Source organism: Chiloscyllium punctatum, chromosome 22 (assembly GCF_047496795.1).
Source record: "Chiloscyllium punctatum isolate Juve2018m chromosome 22, sChiPun1.3, whole genome shotgun sequence".
Lineage (NCBI taxonomy): Eukaryota > Metazoa > Chordata > Chondrichthyes > Orectolobiformes > Hemiscylliidae > Chiloscyllium > Chiloscyllium punctatum.
In genome coordinates this window covers 53,452,394-53,468,372 of record NC_092760.1, presented here as the reverse complement: position 1 = coordinate 53,468,372, position 15,979 = coordinate 53,452,394, and the positions used below count along the sequence as shown (strand labels likewise).

General features: G+C 41.8%; 1 long non-coding RNA gene across 1 annotated transcript; it reads right to left on the bottom strand.

Annotated features, from left to right (window-relative positions):
* Window positions 1–686: 686 nt before the first annotated feature.
* Window positions 687–14,962, bottom strand: LOC140493648 (uncharacterized). Its single transcript, XR_011963728.1, has 4 exons — window positions 14,814–14,962; window positions 9,657–9,805; window positions 6,135–6,257; window positions 687–963 (listed from the first exon to the last, which is right to left on the bottom strand). It is a non-coding gene; the product is annotated as an uncharacterized lncRNA (long non-coding RNA).
* Window positions 14,963–15,979: the final 1,017 nt, after the last annotated feature.

The window sequence follows — 15,979 nt, the reverse complement described above, 5'->3', positions numbered from 1 at the left end:
CTGTGCCTGTGCATTTTGAGAATCAGCAACCCCAAACTCTTTTATATGCATATGCACAATGGACAAACTTTTTAAAGCTAAAGTACATTCAAATGAACAGGCCATAAGCATTAAAATGTACCGGCCCAAAACACAATAGAATATCTGATGGACAATGTCTCAACTATTATCACAACAGAAGTCACCCAGTGTGTGGATATTACAGTGAAAACTCAGGTTTCTCAAGTGCAAGATCAACTTGCGAAAACACATGTTCAAAGAGGTTTACACGCTAGCTGCAGTCAGTAATCTGTCTTCTCAGGATAATAACTGCACTCTTGCTCCCAGCATCCTGTTCCACTAGTTAACCTGCTGTTGACAGACAACCCAGACAAGTACTGCCCAAGCCAAGGTGATGCATCCTGATTCTTAGGCCAGAACTTTACATGCAACTTTAAATGGGCTTTGCTGAGTCCTGCAGGACTCATGGAGTCCATGCAGAGGAAGCATTGTTTCAGGATCCCAATGGTCTATTTGATCACAATCTGTCTGGCAGCATGGCTCACCTTCTGTGTTTGCTGCCCACGTGCATCAGAATCATTAACCATTCAAGGACAGTCCTCATGGCCCAATAACCATTAGTACAACACAGATAGTCAGACAGTGAAGCAAACAACTGGAGACTCCTTATTTGTTTACAAGCTTTTATTTCCAGACACGCATTACATTTCATGCATTTTCAATCCAACAGACAAGAGTTTTTCAGTGCTCCGGTATATTGAGTAAAGATGCTTCCCCAGTTTATATACAATTTATTGCCAGGTTCTGCTGTAGAATGAAGGCGCTGCAACTGTTGCCTGGCACTGGCCATTAAGTTGTGTGAAGTGATGGATATGGACAAATGCCAGCAGGATGAGGAGGTGATGTTACACCGTAGAGTTGACACGTAGCAGCATGGTCCTCAATCCCTGTGCTTCTCTCTGGCTATAGAGAATAAAATGTATTTAGCTCTTGAGAAAATAGAGACTCGGAAACATTGCTTTTACTACAGTTGACAGTAAACTCAGTGAAGGCGTAAATATCCTGAGCTTCAGTTTGAATACAGCCTTCCACATAACAGACCATGAGCACGGTCACCTTCACAGTCAATGCTAAAGCTGTTCTCTCCCTGTTCTGTAAGCTGCAGTTTGACTGCAACATGTGGCACATTTCAGGAAGCTTGTGCTTCATAAAGCATAGATATCCCACAATGAAGCATGTTCAGCTCAGACACTGTTCCTCATTGAGACTCAGGTAGTAGAATTTCTCTGAACATTCTGGACAGATATGCCCCCTGTTGAGGCTTTTCTGTCTCTCTTCCTCCTCTTCCCAATTCTTGTGGCTTCTGCGGTTCAGTGCCATCTCTGCTCATAATCCCCATCAAACAGTAGTCCAAGGGGATGCAAACAAAATCTGCATCTGTCACCTCATGGTTTAATGTATTCCCCATAACACCACTACCACCAAGCCAAAGACTCAATCCTAGTTCAATAAGAGTGAAGCATGGCATGTGAGAAGATACATTATGCAGAACTATTAATGAGGTATCAACTTGGTGATGCTATAACCAGAATAATTTACATGTCAAATAATGGAACTAGCAGGAGATAGACAAGACTAATTGATTGCACAAGTAATGGATCAGATCTAAGCTCTACAACCCTGCCACGTCCTCTCATGAACTGTGCTGGATAATTAAACAATTCACTGTTGGAGGCTCCACAAATATCCCCATCCCAGTGTTGGAAGAGCAGAGCACATCAATGCAAAAGATAAAGCTGAAGCATCCACACCCAGAATAACCAAATAGATGATCCATCCCAGCCTGTTCCTGATATCCAGAAACATGGATGCCAGTGTTCAATCAAATTGATTCACTCCATGTGATATTAAGAAATAGTTGGAGGCATTGGAAACCGCAAACGATTAGGCTCCGGAACTAACGTTAGCCAAGCTTTCCAAAACACCTACAACTGGCATCTTCCCAACAAGGTGAAAATTGCCCAGGTATGCCTTGTCTATAAAAAGCAAGACAAGTCACTCAACAAATTATTGTCCCATCAGTCTATCTGCAATCATCAGTAAAGTGATGGATAGGGTTATCAACAGTGCCATCAAATGGTAGTTGCTCAGCAATAACCTACTCATTGACTTGGCCCTGACCACATTACAGCCTTGGCCCAAATACAGACAAAATTGGGGAAAGCTCTCGACTGTTTAATAGATTGTTATCATCAAGAGAGATCACTCAGTTCAGTCTAGGGGCATCACTATAGTTGTTCCTCAGGGATCATAGTGAAGTTCAATCTTCCTCAATTGCTTCATCTATAGTTTCAGCACCACCGCAATTTCTGAGTCAACGTCCATATGCAGTGTATTCTGGACAATTTCCAGATTGGGCTGATAAGTGGCAAGTAACATCTGTGCTACACAAATTCCAGGTAACGACCATCTCCAACAAGCCAGTGATGGGGGGACTGGGAGCAAGCAACCCGAGGCAGAGAGAGTGAGAGCAGGCAACCCGAGGCGGTGAAAGTGTGAGTAGGCAGCCCAGGGCAGTGAGAGTGAGAGTAGGCAGCCTGAGGCAGTGAGAGAGTAGGAGTAGGCAGCCTGAGGCAGTGAGAGAGTGAGAGTAGGCAGCCTGAGGGGGTGAGAGAGTGAGAGTAGGCAGCCTGAGGCAGTGAGAGAGTGGGAGTAGGCAGCAAGAGAGTGTGAGTAGGCAGACCGAGGCAGTGAGAGAGTGGGAGTAGGCAGCCTGAGGCAGTGAGATAGTGGGAGTAGGCAGCCTGAGGCAGTGAGATAGTGGGAGTAGGCAGCCTGAGGGGGTGAGAGAGTGGAAGTAGGCAACCTGAGGCAGTGAGAGAGTGGGAATAGGCAACCCGACGCAGTGAGAGAGTGGGAGAAGGCAGCGAAAAGCGTGTGAGTAGGCAGACCGAGGCAGTGAGAGAATGAGATTAGGCAGCCTAAGGCAGTGAGACAGTGGGAATAGGCAGCCTGAGGAAGTGAGAGAGTGGGAATAGGCAACCTGAGGGGGTGAGAGAGTGGGAATAGGCAGCCTGAGGGGGTGAGAGAGTGGGAGTACGCAGCCTGAGGGGGTGAGAGAGTGGGAGTACGCAGCCTGAGGCAGAGGTGGGGGCAAGGTCGAGATCTTGTGAATAGTGTGGGCCTAGCATGGCCAGGTGCTTATGGAATGTGGTGTTGAACTGTTTACTGTATTTTTTTGTTTTTCTACTTTTTACCCAAGATTCTGTACCTAGGTATCTTTGTAGCCAAGATGGCTACATGAGTACATGTGACAGTAAACCTAATTCTAATTCTAGTGACTCACCAACAATCCTCCATCAGTACCTGCAAAACATACAACCACCACTATGTTGAAGAACAAGGGCATCAGATGCAGGGGAATACTGCCACTGAATGCTCCCCTCCAAGTCATCCACCATCTGAATTAGAATTCTATCACTCTACCCTCACTGTTGTCAGATCAAAATCCTGGAATTCACTTCCAAAATGTACTGTTGATGGCCTAATGCATAACGGAATGCAGTGTTTGAAGAATGCGACTCACCGCCATCTTCATCAGGGCACTTACAGATGGGCAAAAATGGGCTGATCTACCAAAATCCATATATTAAAAAAACCTCCCAAATAGACTTCCCAATGTTAAAGAACTCCCAGAAACCACCAAATCACAGCAATAGCCTATAGAAACCTATTAGCATGCAGTCTGAAAGTGGTTGGACCTTTTAAGTAGCAATGGTGAAGGGTTTTTCTTCCTGTTAAATCCATGCTCGATTGTGTACGCTTAGGAGATGCCACCAGCCAGAGCACTGGTGGCACGTAGTTCAGTGGTTGGCATGGCTGCCTGAGAGCACCAGGGCTCTGTTATAGGGATGTTATAGGGATTAGATTACTTACAGTGTGGAAACAGGCCCTTTGGCCCAACAAATCCCCACCGACCCTCCAAAGAGCAACCCACCCAGACCCATTCCCCTAACCTGCACATTTTTGGACTGTGGTAGGAAACTAGCGCACCTGGAGGAAACCCACGCAGACACGGGGAGAATGTGCAAACTCCACACAGACAGTTGCCTGAGGTGGGAATTGAAACGGTGTCCCTGGCACAGTGAGGCAGCACTGCTAACCACTGAGCCACCGTGCCACCCTTATTCGATAGAGTAGTGGGGTGGGTCTGGATGTGATGTCATTCAGAGTGTCAGTGTGGACTCGATGGGTCGAATGGATAGTTTCCACACTGTAAGAATCCTATATTCATTCAGCCCAAGGTGGCATGAATCATGGAGCTCCTCATTGATTAATTTCACCATCTCCCTTGTCTGCATACATCCTGTAGATGCTTCCTGTGTTTGTAATGATGCTATCACCAAAATGGTATCCAGTGTGGCTAACACCACAAAAATGGAGCTGGAAAAGCACAATAGGCAGACAGCATCCAAGAAGCAGGAAAGTCAATAATTTGGGCTGAAATCCTTCATCGGAACTGACCTCCAGCATCTGCAGTCCTTACTGTCTCTAAAGCATAAAAATGGACATCCTTTTGGAGTCATAATAGTCTTTGCAACACCAAACATTCTGGCACTAAGGAACAGAATGTTGCTGTAAATATTATTTCATTAATTTTCTTTTCAGAATAAACTAAGTGTACTATCATTGTTAAAACAAATAATTGAAAATAAATACTCACAGAGACAAAAGGCAATTGGAGAAGAAGCAAGGAAATGAGTGACAGTGAATTGAGTCCTAACACATCCTAGCCTACTATAAAAAAATTGTTTGTAGAATCATGAGTGAATAAAAATGTATAACCTCAAGGACATTTCAACTAAACATGTTCCAGAAAAGATTAGAGATGGCCCACAGCTTAGTCCCCACCGAAGTTTAGTGTTGAAGTTATCAAAAGAGTTATCTACTACAACACCAGCTTTCTCTGGGACTCCTCTCTGCCTTTTCGAGCTGATTTTTATTTTGAAGACTTGAACAAACTTATTAAACAAATTGTTTCACTCCTGATTCAACCATTGCCTAATAGAGTAGAGCCAGACATCAAAGTGTGGTTCACTTAACACAAAAGCGAATGCTGGAACATACAGTGCCATTGATCATAAAAACAATGGAAAATTCTTCCCTCAAGCTGTCAAAAGTATGGGACTAATGAATGCAGATTTTATTGAGTTCAACATATTAAAGTTTCTTGTTATTTTAACATTTGGTTTCTATCTAAGTGAAGACATATTTAATAGAGAATCCGAGATGCTGTACATAAATATATATCTAAAAGTAATATCCCAAAAGATAGCAGTAGCTGTTTTGAATATTCCTTTAATGTCAGTTGCTTAGAAAACACATTTTCAATCCAAAATTCCATGATCTTTCTGAACTAATGTTGGTCACCTAAATGAAGTGTATAGTTAAAATGATGGCAGAGAGGATTCAAATGAAACCTAGGAAGGTCTGGTGTTAGAATTGTACTATTGTATTCTACTTCCCAATTTACTGGGAGTATGAACTTACAACCTCTGCATTAGAAATCTCATGCAATAAATATGAAGCTACCAATTCGTATAGATGAACAAGTTTCCCATTAACTCCCTTTTGGGAAAATGTTACAGAACCTCAAAAATTCCACTCCCACTTCACCACTAAGGTTTGGTTGGGGTTGGGACTAAGCTGCGGGTCATCTGAAATCTTTTCTGGATCATGACCTTTTAGTTTAAGCATCCTTAAGGCTGTACATTTTTGCACACATGATCATACAAATGATTTTTTTTAAGTTGGTTAATATGTGTTAAGACTTAATTCTCTGTTGCTCATTTCCTTGCTTCCTCTACTGTTGCCTTTCTTCCCTGTGAATACTTTAGTCAGATTCAATGATATGTTTCCCACTTCTGTCCTTGCCGCTAATACTGTCTCACTCAAATTTCCCACAGCATTCTTCCATATTCTTATTTTAAGAACAACTTTAGTCTGCTCAAATCACTTCATAAATAAATGGAATTTGAAAAGGTTTCTGAGCTAATGGAATACCCAGAGCCCCAAATGCTCAGCCCTGTTTACAAGGGGTCACATTTCATTTGCTGCCCGTGTCAAGATACTACCTGTCAGGCCTCGCTTAGGCCCCTGAGACAGACCAATCAATGTCTTCTTGCTGTGGCTCCTCTAGTGAATCCATTAAAGTTATGCGGATGCATCATGCTGAAAAAAGGAGTCTCCTGGTACCTCTGATAGAAATTAAGCACAAATTAGAAGAGAAGCACAAGTGTTTTGGCTGTGGGCCAAGGCAGAATTAATAGGCCATCAGAGCCTCTTGTGTGCTAAAATCCCATTTGTTAAGAATGTTTTATGAAACATTTCCACTACTAGTCTGCTGCTGAGCTGGGACTGAAAATTTCTTCTGCAAACCTCAGATCGTTAAATAAAGTTTTATTCAGTGGCAAAGGGTTAGGGAACAGTCCTTTCAAATTTAATAACTCATAAATGGTGCATGATTTTTACACTCCTATAACCATTTGCCCCTTAAAACACTCTAATTGTTTCTGGGAATGAAATACAGATTCCCTGTTGGCCTGACACAGTTCTACTTACAGTATTTTTAAGTGGCTATCTTACAGATATAAATGAAATAGTGTCTTAAGATTCCTTTCGCTGGATTCACTGTTTGTGATTCATTTTAAGCCACCTCATCTTAGATAAGGTGCTGCGCTATTCACATTGCTGTCCTCTTTATCTTGTAACTGTGCTTGAGGTCAATAGGCTGTTAGATAAAAATTATTTTTCTTCATAGCTGTCTCCATTGCTTCTTTCCTGACAAATTGACCCAAAGGGTTCTTCCCCATTAGAGCCTGCACTGTTACAGGGAAGTGGAGCTGCATGAGGATTTGAGTTGCTATACTGCTCCAATAGAGAGAGAGTTTTGTAGGAGATTTTGTTTTCAAAAGCTGTTAGCTAATGGTGGGAGGGTTATATTCTCCCCGGTCAAATAGTCAATATTCACGGCGTGCACATTGAAATGAGAAAGCAGATAGAATTGTTCTTGAGCAATAGTCAGTGACATCAGCAGAAATAGGTTAACATCAGGGAGAAAGGGAGAAAAATGTTATCTTGTTAAACACTTCTACAGCCACGGTGAAATTAAAGTGTCCTGAAATGGCTCCCAGTGTCACCTCTCTTCCCCAACTGTTACCATCAATCAAAAGCAGGATACTACAGAGGTGGAAACCTAAAATTCAAACAGCAAATGTTGGAAATACTCTGCATATCCAGCAGTAGCCATGGAGAGAGGAACATCATTAATGTTTCAGCGTGATGCTCTTTCATCAGCAGAGCTGAGGTAATACATTTTGAATGAATGAAAGAGGGAATGGTGAGGAAGACCAAGGAAAGGAAAGGGAGGATTTATACAGGTGAGGTTTAAATGCTACATTGCAGCTATCTGTTTTCTATCTCCCCCCACCCCATCATTCCACTTCCACACTGGCCAGAGTTTGATGTCCCCCCCTAGTCAGGAGCTTTGCAGGTGGGAAGAATGTGGATGATTCCCAGGGGCCTCCAACCATAGCCCTGCCTGACCCCAATTTGAAACATTTAGAGGCTGGGTGGATGGAGAGTGGGGTGCAGGTGAGGTTTCAGGCACTCCATCCACTCTCACTTCCGTTCAGGCTTTAAACAATGCATTATGTTGAGGGTGATGGGTGGAGAGATCAGAGGAAACTTAGTATTTCACCTTGCTTAGGTCTCAGGCAGGGAGAGGAAGCACCTTTCTCAAAGACCTTCTTTTCTCATCAAGCTCCCTCCCCCCCCCGAGGTTTATCCCCAGTGCTGCATACACGAAAACTGGCCCCTGCCTCTCCAATCAAGATTATACCTCCCCTCCCTAATCTGCACCATAGCTGCTCCTGGAGTCCATGATCGGAGGCTGTTTGTAGTCCTAATCATAGAATCCCTCGAGTGCAGAAGCGGGCCATTCAGCCCATCAAGTGCCCACCGACTCTCTGAAGAGCATTCCACCCAGCCCCACCCCTATCCCTGTAACCATGCATTTCCCATGGCTAGTCCACCTAGCTTGCACATCCCTGGACACTGTGTGGCAATTCATCAAATCCCTATAGTGTGGAAACAAGCCAACAAGTCCACATCAAACCTCCAAAGCGTATCTCACCAAAACCTATTCCCCTACCCCTATTACTCTATATTTCGTCTGACTAGTGCACCTCGTCTAGACATCCCTGAACAGAATTTAGCATGTCCAATTGATCTAACCAACACATATTTGGACTGTGGGAGGAAACCGGAACACCTGGAGGAAACGCAATAAACACAGGGAGCACGTACAAATTCTAGGCAGTCACCCTAGTCCTTGGAGCTGTGAGGCAGCAGTGCTAACCACTGAGCCACTGTGCCACCCTATCTGGCCGCTGCTACTGTTAAAGGTGCTGGTATGTGAGTGGGAGGAGGTATCACTGGCTGTAGACATTTATGGATGCTTCTGGGAATGTTTAATAGCTATGAGACTGCTGTGATTGGCATGGATACATTCTCTACCCACTCATCAGTGGCAGGCTCGAAACTCCACTATTCAAAAAAATTCTGCCCAATAACTTTTGCATTTCTAAATTGCAGAATGTTTATTATTGGGTTAGGAAGATGCTTTTTTTTAAAAAAAGGATTTGTGCTCAGAGGACTATGGACAGGGATTCTTTTGAAAAGAGAAGGGATACTTGGAAATTTTTTTTAAAATGAGTCCCTAAAAGGTCATTGGGACTTTTTGTTTTAAAAAGACACTTCCTCGAAGTCACATGGCTTGAACTAATTGTTTGACCTTATTTAGGTTTACTCAAACTAACTGTTTGATCTTACCTAGGTTTCTGGCTTTGTTTAGTATATTGTTGGGAGTTCAGCTGGGGTACAACTTTCTGAGAAAGAGAGAATACTCAGCTCTGCCTTTTGGAGAAAATATTTTTGGAAGGTCTCGTGTGATACTGAAAATCTTCGGGTGGCACAGTGGCTCAGTGGTTAGCACTGCTACCTCACAGCACCAGGGATGCAGGATTGATTCCACCCTCGGTGACTGTAAGGAGTTTGCACGTGTCTGGGTGGGTTTCCTCCGGGTGCTCCGGTTTCCTCCGACAGTCCAAAGATGTGCAGATTAAGTGGACTGGCCATGCTAAATTTCCCATCGTGTCCAGGGATGTGCAGGCTAGGTGGCTTAGCCATGGGAAATGCAGTGTTATGGGGATAGGATAAGGGTTTGGTCTGAGTGGGATGGTCTTTGGAGGGCCGATGTGGACCTGATGGGCTGAATGGACTGCTTGCACACTGTAGGGATTCTATGATTGATTCAGATGCTCTCTTGAAGTGTTTCTGAAATGTTGTTAGCTTCTGAACATGCAAAGATTCCAGTGACAACAGCCTGGGTTTAGGATACTAACTGAAAATCATCTTGAACTTCTTTGTGCTTCATGAACTAATACTTACTGCCTAAAGGTTTTATTTTCAAAATTAATCTTTGCAGAAAGTTCTCTATTTTCTCCTAAATTGATGTGTGTGTATATCTATGGACTGGGTGAGGGGAATGGGGGAATGGGATGGCATTATTTAGAAGTGTAAACATTTATACTTACATGTTTCCAACTGTGGATTTTTCAGTTTGCCAAATAAGAGTTGAGATTAAAGTGGTACTGGAAAAGCACAGCAGATCAGGCAGCATCCGAGGAGCAGGAAAATCGACGTTTCGGGCAAAAGCCCTTCATCAGGAATAGAGGCAGGGTGCCTGCAGAGTGGAGAGATAAATGAGAGGGGGGTGGGGGTGGGGAGAAAGTAGCATAGAGTACAATAGGTGAACGGGGGTGGGGATGGTTTTTAACCTAGTTTGCCAAATAAGTTTGGTTTAACAAAAAAACCTCTAATTTTGTTATTTATTAAAATAATCCTCCATGATGGATCTTTTTTATTTTAAACCTAGTAAAGGTAAGGCTTAAAATTGCCCATATTGCTAACTGGGTAAAAGCACTTGCATGTTGTGATCAGTTGAGTGGTGGGATTCAACCAGGGCCACAACAATACAACATTGATTTCGATATAGTTTTCTATTATTTCCTTTATTCCAATCATAGGGATTCCAATATGTTTCCTACATCAATGTTAAGTTGACTGGTATGACCTTGGACATTTTCTACCTCGCTTTTTAAATATAGATTACCGCCAAACTTCTACCTTACACATTATAACTTTCTTTTTCTCGTAAATTGATAAAACGTGCAGGAATGTATTTGCTGTCTCAATTGTTTTAAAATGTGCAGATGTAATCCATTTGGACTGGGGTTTTTTTATTTTGTCTACTTGTGACTTGTTTATTTAATATTTCACCTCTTTTATTTTAAGGACAATTATCTCATGTCTAATACTATTAGACAATGTAATGCCAACTTGCTTGTCAGATAAATGCTAAGGCAAAGCAATTATTTCATATTTCTGCAATTCCTCTGCCAATGCCTGTAACAGCATATTCATCATTAAAAGGCCCTATTTCCATCACAACCATTTTTTAATGCGCTTGTAAAATATTTGACTTGTTTTATGTTCCTCAATAATTTAATTTCACAGTCCCTCCTTGACCTCCTAATATTTTTGACTTCTCTGCTAATCTCTTCATATTCTCCCTACCATTAATAAGCTCCGTTATTCCTGCTCTGCATATTATAAGAGGAGAATGAAATAGAGAAAGGGGAAGGTAAGGTTCATGATGGATCTCTGGTTTAATGCAGATGACATGCTTAACCGATGACAAAACCAAACATTATTATAGATTCTTATGTGCAAAATACTTATGCTAAAATAATCTTACATTTGCATAGCAACTCTCATAACCCAGGATGTCTGAAGGTACTTTACAGCTAATGCAGTTATTTACAAGTCAAGAGTGTGTTGCTGGAAAAGCACAGCAAATCAGGCAGCATCCGAGGAGCAGGAGAATTGAAGTTGCGGGTCGGAGTCCTTCATCAGGAATGAATTCCTGACAAAGGGCCCTGGCCTAAAACATTAATTCTCCTGCTCCTCAGATGCTGCCTGACCTGCTGTGATTTTCAGGCAACACACTCTTGACTCTGATCTCCAGCATCTGTAGACCCTACTTTCTCCCAGTTATTTGCAAATCTAGTCACTATTGTAATGCAATAGATGCAGCAGACAACGAAGCATCCATAACAGCAATGTGATTATGACCAGATAGTCTGCTTTTGTGATGTTGCTTGAGGGATAATTAAAATGAAGAAGGGAAATAATTTGATATTAAAAATACATGTATGTTAAAGATAACAGATTATTGAAATGTTGTGATGTGGTTGGCTAAAGGAAGTCTCCCATCTACAGTATGAAGAGTCAACTTTTCTACATTCTGATGACCAGCTTATTCTTGTTTAAAATAATAATGTATAAAAAAAGAACCCACACTTACACAGCTGCTTACCACTCCAAAACATCTTGAAGTACTTCACAAGACTGAATTTGTTTTCAAGTGTTGCCACTGTTCGACATGGGAAAGTAACAATATTCATGCACAGGGTCTCACAATTAACCCATTTTTGTTGGAGTTGACTGAGGAGGAATGCTGGGTCAAACATATTGGGAATGTTGTGCTGTTCTTTTAAATAGTGCCATAGAGATTTTAAAATTCCATCTGAATAAGTTTAAACACTTAATCAAAATACAGTGTCTTCAGAATGTTGTATACAATACCGCAGGAGTGTCATCTTCAGTTCCATACTGAATTGGGACTTGAACTTAATACCTAATTTGGGTAAGTTGAAACTATTAAAATTTATATTCTCTATTTATTTTGTACTTTGTTTATACATTTACATTGCACTAATCTCCCTAATGATGATATTACAGATAGGTTTTTAGCGATTATTTGTTCAATCCATAACTATACTCAATAGTTCAGTGAGGAACTCAAAAGCGATCCAACACCAAACTAAGTTTAGATTGAGAATCAAAGGAATGGAACAATGGCCTTTAAATGAGGAATGATTAATCTATATTCTAGTTTGGTTGTATCTGACAGGAGGGCTGATATCGATTGTAGGAGACTTGATTATCAACAAACATTATTTTTTATTGAGGTGTAATGATACTATGGCTTTAAGAACAGTATTTTCTCCTTTTTTTTATAAAGAGGGGTTGAGCCAGAGGTAGCGAGCAGTCTGTTTAAAGCCAATAAAGTAAACAGCTTGTGAAGCCTTGAGTTTTTGTTTTAGGTTGGATCAATAGAAGCAGCCTGAATGGGTGTTGTCAAGCTTCCACAGAACTAGGATGTTTAGCTTTAGCTTTCAGCAGTTGCTGGAGTCTTGGAGCTGGATGGAGAAGCTCTTATTCCTGTCTAAAGCTAGTGTTCTCCTCCTCCTGCTGGAATTGTATGCGAAATAATCTATTTTACTGAATTTTCCTTTGCAAGGGTGTGTTTATGGATGCTACTATACAGAGAACAGTTAATTAGTAGTAGTTTGTTCAGCATTTCAGTACAGTTATAGTTAAGCCAATTCTTTTCTTTCTATTTTGTCTGTATTTTAACTAAAGAGTACAAATAAAGTATGTTTTGCTTAAAGTTGAGTAGTTTGACCATTCAAATTGCATCCAGAATGCAAAGCCTCACAGTTACCTTTAAAATCAGAAAAGTTAGGCTCTAGGTTCTTAATGCATTTTGCGGGTGTTTTGTTTGATCCATAACACTGCATCACAAATTAACCAACTCAATGAACCAACCCTGTCCACAATTACTATACTTGTGTTAGGTTTTGATGTAACGTGATGTAGCGTAATGCCAAAAACATGGGATCAATTTCCATACTAGCTGAGGTTACCATGAAGGATTCTCCTTTGCAATCTCTACCCTTGTCTGACATATGGTGACTCTCAGGGTAAACCACCACCAGTCAATGCTCTCTCTTAGTTTCTTATTAACAATAAGCCTCAAAGTTACAGCCAGTAACTGGATTCTCTCACCAAGGATGGACAGTAAGTGATAACAATACGCTGATGCTTTCTGTATAATTGTAGGGTTTAACATTCCAGTGGCCCTTCTTGTGTAGATTAACAAAGAGGTAGCACTAATTTTTCATATGTTGTTTTTGAATGACTTACGAAGGAACAGTATGACAAATTTAATACTTCTCTAAACAACCCACATCTGTTTATTTTAGATCCATAATCAGATGCCACCTCATATCCATCGAGCTAAAATTTCACCAATGAGGTTGGATTTTACAAGCTCCTGCCAGCTTAACACACCTTCTTCCATGTATTTTACCTACCCCACACCCCAGGCCTTGTCAACACTGGAGCTCCATTCAGTATAGCCAACCAACTTGCATCTACTAATTGTGCCCATCGTCAACTTTTCTTTCTCCTTGGTTCTCCATTATCCATCCCTTTGTCTGTCCAACTGTCTTTCTCTCTTTCCAGGTTCTGTCTCCACCTATCATTTACTCTTTAACACCCCCGCCCCCTCCCCCAATCCCCTGTCTCCTTTTCCTAGTTACTATCAGCTCTAAAGAAGGGTCACTGGATCAAAAACATTAACCCTAATTTCTCTCTCACAGATGCTATCAAACCTGATGAATTTCTCCAGCAGTATCTGTTTTCATTTTAGCGCATCTGCTTTTGGGCTTATTGTGGCCCTAAATAAGGGTCTCATTCCACCTTCACTGTTAACTTTACCTGCAACAGGAGAAGGCCTGGGTTAAGTCAATAAGCCCGGTAACTTTCACTGTGTGGGTGTTACCGTGCAAGAATGGGTGAAACCTGCTGTCAGTGCAACACCCCAATGCTGCTTTCAGTGCAAAATATCTGTAGTACAGTGGCTTCTGGGTAAGTTGGGCTTCCAGATGGCTTTTCAGGTAAGATTTTGGGATGGGGCTGGAGAGTAAATGGACTCATCAGAAATACTGATGTGGTCCATCAGTCCAGTAGATAAATAATCACATTTCCCCTGTGACCAATTTAAACTACAGAATGATTAACCTTAACATTGAAATTGCCTCCCGATAACCCATGATGTCAGCTGGTGGGGACAGGGTGCAGGAGGCATCTGTGTACACATAAACTATTTATATCATCAGCCCAGAACAAGGGGAAGTGAGGAGAGGTGTGTAATAACTCAGGTAGCCCAACTGGAAAGGAGCATTATTACTGGACACCAAAATAGAGCCATTACTCACAACATACATAGGCTAGTCCTGGCCCAGGGTACACAGTTCAGCAGACCCATTCCTGGGTTTGCTCGATTATAGAATCACTATAATACAGATGGAGGTCATTTGGCCCATTGAATCTGTACTGAAGCTCTGAAGAGCATCCCACTAGAACCCAGTCTATCCCTGCATTTAGCATGGTTAATCCACCTAGCCAACACATCCTTGGACATTACAGAGCAATTTATCTTAACCATTCCACCTAATCCACACATCTTTGGACTGTGGGAGCATTCAGAGGCGACACAGGCAGTTGCCAAAGGCTGGTATCAAACCTGGGTCCCTGGCACTGTGAGGCAACAGCCACCGTGCCAAAATGCCTTTCCCTAGGTCTGCTTTACAAAGGGCTCAGGTGATGAGCTCCAGGTGGGCAGGCCATTGCCTGTTACCAAAATAACTCATACACAACAAGCTCCACGAGATTAATGAGTGATTTCCCCATGGCCTTTAAAAGGGTTATCACAAGGCAGATGGGTACTCCTCTGCTGTCACCTTGCCCCCCCACCCCCCAAATATTTCCAGCATACATACCCTGCTGCTGACTTGCCACAAGCCTCCTCCAGTGTCACAATACCCAGGGCAGGAGTTGCTGTTACATTGACACCCCAGCACTTGCTGCTTATCTTGTTGATGTCCAGAGGAGGAGTGATCCAGATATCAAAATGGCCACTAGCACATGTGCAGAGGGGATTGGTGATGTCACTCTGATCATGCATGTATCTGTGTGTGCGTACGCGTTCCATGCTCCACCTGGTGGTGGTATTCTCAGTAAACATGCCCTTTAACCCATTTGATTTGTCAATATTGTGAAATAATGGCATGAAAAGAAATCTTGCTGAAGGCATTGATTCTTAATGGCACTGAGGTTCTGTATCACTCAGCAGGAAATAGCCCCAACCATTTGTTTGTGCAACAAGTATTCAAATAGATTCTTCTTCCTGCATAAATATATTTACATCGCTACAAAACACATCTGTCTTCACATGGAGTCAAAACATACAGTGTAACTGGCCAAATCCTTATAAGTATGGGTTTCGTATTCAGCTGTAATACAACATTAATGAAAAACTCTCACATTACTCCCTAAAAGAGTACAAATTGCATTTTTAAAATGCTAAATTTTAAATAAATCAGTTGTCTGCCGGACTGATACTTCACTAACATTGAACAAGTCACTGATGTTTAGATTTCAGTAACCAGCAAATGTGTTTAAATGCACATGTGCTGGACGTTACAAATATGAGGTTATATAAGATTATTACCTTTTAGGACAGAATCTTTAATTTAGGTGAACATGAATGAAATCATGAGGTCTGATCTGAAATCTACCTAACAATAAGCCACCTGATGCAGCTGGTAACGAGTAAACAGGGAGGCCTGTTTAACAGGAATGAAAGTGAAAGGCCTTCACACTTAGAGACGATGGCAGAAGCATCTGTGTTTATAATGGTTGGACTGCTAAGTGCCAAAATCCAAGGGAATTGTTGAGAAAGTCATTTTAGTAATTGCTATGCACAACCTGTCAATTTACTTTCAAGATGAAAGAGACATGGGGTCTCTCGGATAACCAATCAGCATTTATATCTGGTGATTGGCATGGATATGGAGATGGGCTTTGAAAGGCAAGAAGTTTCTAAGATGTCCCTGAAGCTAACAGACAGAGTTGATATGTCGGGGTCCTGGAAAGAGAACAGCTG